We start from the raw sequence: 3,684 nt of genomic DNA, 5'->3' as shown, positions 1-3,684 counted from the left end.
ATGCGCAACTACCTTAGCTTGTCAATCCCGATTAACCGTGTGTGTGCTGGACGTAAACAAAGCAGCTGTGAGCAGTGTCTCTCAGTCAAACAATGAACTTGCTGCCACTGATTTAGCGGTGAATTTTGTTATAATGTCAATAAATATTGCCCTCCATCATTAGGCAAACACCCTGCAGCATCACGTATGTCTTGAAGGGGAACTTCACCTGTCTTCAAAATTCATACATTGTCTGCCTATGGTCTAAGATAGTCCAAAAATATTAGTAAAAATGAACAACTCTCTCCCAAATCTAAAAGCTAGAAACTCTGTTAAGGTCTGGAGCTGCTCCACAGACAACGACTGAATTGGGGAAAATGTTACAGATGATACTGAGAGCACCCAGGGAAATATATGGCTACATTTTCCATTTCAGAACTGACAGCACAACAATCAGAGGCATAAAATAGTTACAAGGGGCCCCAGTGCACACTTCTATGATGGGCCCTAAGGCACGCTAATTACTTGTTATGCACCTAAACAAGCTACCGTATAATCTCGTCACACGATTAAATAGAGGCTTGACATTGGATAACACCAACATATATTACCCAGAAATCATGATTGACATGATATGACAAAAAAATACCAGCATAGATAAGGGATTATTAATTTCATTGTATAGTTTTCTATAGTTTATTTATAGTTTGCATATAGTAAGCACATATTTTATAACATATTTTGTTATAAATTGCTACTGGCTATTTTACAAAATAAAAGAAAAACATGATGGAGATGGGTTTGCCTTTTCAAAGCCATATATATATATAGCAACAGGCAAATCAAGTTTTTCTTTGAACACAATCATATTTCTAAGTTAGCAATCTAAATTACTCACAAGGGCTTGTTTTCTGCCTAACATATAGTTGGAGGGCCCACTCTCTCTATGGGCCCCCTCATCCCATGGGCCCCAGTGCAACCGCCTGCCTGCTCTGTCTATATTAATGTCCCTGACTACAATAGAATTAAGTTAATTTGGGTATAAAATAGAAAATTAGGCTCCCATTCATTGCCTACAGAGCAGCTCCAGACTCTATGCTAGGGATACCCAACTTACTTTGCTTTTTTTTCCCCCGTTAGACATTTTTTGGGGAGTTTTTCCTTATCCGCTGTGAGGGTCCAAAGGACAGAGGGATGTTGTATGCTGTAAAGCCCTCTGAGGCAAATTGTGATTTGTGATATTGGGCTTTATATATAAAATTGAAAACTAAAATTGAATTGAATTTGGGGTCACTTTTGCAAAATAACAAGCGACCAGGGGCCAGTCGGAGCAAATTCACATAGCTCAGGTGTATGCAGGGGTGTTTCTAGGATTTGAGGACATTCAGGGCTTAGCCCGGTCCGCTACAAGGGGATCCAGGGGGATCCACAGTAATCTTCTCCTGGCACTTGTTCTTGATAAACAAGCTCTATTTTGATGCTTTTTTTGCATTCTGGTAGCTCCTTTACATTAAAGTACAAAACCTTTTCACTGTGAATCAGTTTATTTCCATTGTAAATTAGAAATGGTTGGAGGGGGCACCTGGCACCGTATTGCAGGCCAGATTTGGCGCATGGACAGTAAGTTTAGTGTCACTGCTTTATATCACAAGTTTAAGTCTTACTTCTTTGGTTTCCAACTTTGAGAGAAAAAAAGTTTGTGTTCACAAATATTGATCAAACTTTCCTAGATTAAGAAAAAACATATAAGAAATCTTCATTCAGGTGGTGTTCCCCTTTAAAGGCATACTGTATAAATGTAAAATTGTATTTCCACATACCTTTGGGGGTCTTGAATAAATAAATAAACTTGACTTGACTTGGAAGAACACAACTCTAGCGCACAGCCAAGCTGGCCACTTCTGGTTTAGTGCTCTGCTAACTTGAATAGGAGTAAAAAGATTTAATCTTGCGGCTCTTCTATAATTTCCAAATGTTATTGAACTAAATGGATAAGATCCTGACAATGAAACCAGTCATTTTGCAGGGGATGTGACACTAAAAAAATTTATCCATTGATTTACAGACATATTTTACAATGTAAGTCTATGGGGAAAAGTCTTTTGGGCCCAATGCATCATGTGATGAGCTGTTGACTGTTTGATTCCACGAAAATTGGCTCTAGAGCCTGGTGCACTTCCTGGGGTCCTGGGCCAAACAACGGAATTACAACTTCCAAGCCCTTAAAGTGATGCCATTGAACCAACAAAACCTTTTCCCCATTGACTTACATTGTGAAAGAGAAATCTGTGAATCAGTGGACACATTTCTTTTGAGTGCACGACTCCCACAAAATTACTCGTTTCACCATTGAGATTTGATCCATTTGATCTGATAACATTTCGAAAGTCTAGAATAGCCCGTGGTTAAATCATTTTATCCCAATTCAAGTTAATGGAGCACCTAACTGGAAGTCTCTTGTGCACTTTCTCTATGGGTTCAATGATGCGGAAGCAGCGCCTATTATCTGGGAAATTTTATATACGGAAGTTGAATGTTTTTGCCTTCATGCACCACTGAGCAGCTTTCATAGGAATGCAAAGGGCCTGCCTCCAACACTGTATCCAGTTCTCTTTATACATCCATGGTCAATGGTCATGTCTTTAAAAATACAGGCCCCCAGTTGTACCTGAGGCTCTTCTCAGAGCTCAAACTAATATAATCCTGACAACAGACTTTCAAAAGCTCTCTACTGGGCCACAGACTACATTAAATGTTTGTACAGATTAGTACACCTCATTATGATGAGTAAACTGAACTTGATGTGTAAAATAATTGAGCGCATCTTGAAAAAATACTCTAATATGCTTTATCATTCTTATAAGATAATGTGTTTGCATAGATAACATGTCTGCAAACTATTAGCCTATGTATATTGCCAATTCAATGCATGGATACTAAGCCCAGAGATGTGTCCAAGTCAGCTTTTCCAAGTCAGTCTCAAGTCTTTAGACACAAGTTAGTAGCAACATCTAATTGAGAGTACCAAACTTTTTTAGAAGCGTTATAAAGAACTTTTTTTCAGTATTTTGGAATTGTGAGTTAAATGTCAAGTCACTAGAATTTAGGTCAAGTCAGTTCCTCAGTGCTTTTTTTTCCTCAAGTAACTAAAATCAGTTTAAACTTGAGTTTGAGTCACGTGACTCAGTATTTTCTCTTGCAGGGTTACTGTACAATATCCATATAGAGTGTGCATGATTTTATCTTCACATATTGGTTTAAGAAAGTTAGTTTAAACTTGTGGTACTCAAATTTAAGGATACAGTTCAGAAAAGAAGAGAGGCCTGCCTTCCTATACCTTATCAGCCAGCAGTTACATGATCTTTTGTGTACATACCTGTATGAGCCTCAGTGAAGTGGGTGCAGTTCTGACCGAGGGAAAATGTCATGACTCTTGACGTGTAGCCTGCCTGTCTGAATCTGCACGGCTGCACTGTTATCTTCACTACCTGAGGACACAAATCAGAGAATACATCACATGCCACAGAACCGCACACTCAAAAGTGAAGTGTGTGTCATCGGCACACGCAACACAGCCCAGATATCTGTGCATGCAGGTATGTATGCATCTGCATCATGCATCTGTGCATGTAGGTATGCACAGATGCAGCAGAACGTCCACTATCACTACAGCTGGACAACCTGGTTTCTCCACCCTTTCCTGCT

The sequence above is a fragment of the Epinephelus moara genome, chromosome 3 (assembly GCF_006386435.1).
Source record: "Epinephelus moara isolate mb chromosome 3, YSFRI_EMoa_1.0, whole genome shotgun sequence".
In the NCBI taxonomy this organism is placed as follows: domain Eukaryota; kingdom Metazoa; phylum Chordata; class Actinopteri; order Perciformes; family Serranidae; genus Epinephelus; species Epinephelus moara.
The sequence above is the reverse complement of the archived record's forward strand: the minus strand, read 5'-3'. Positions refer to the sequence as shown.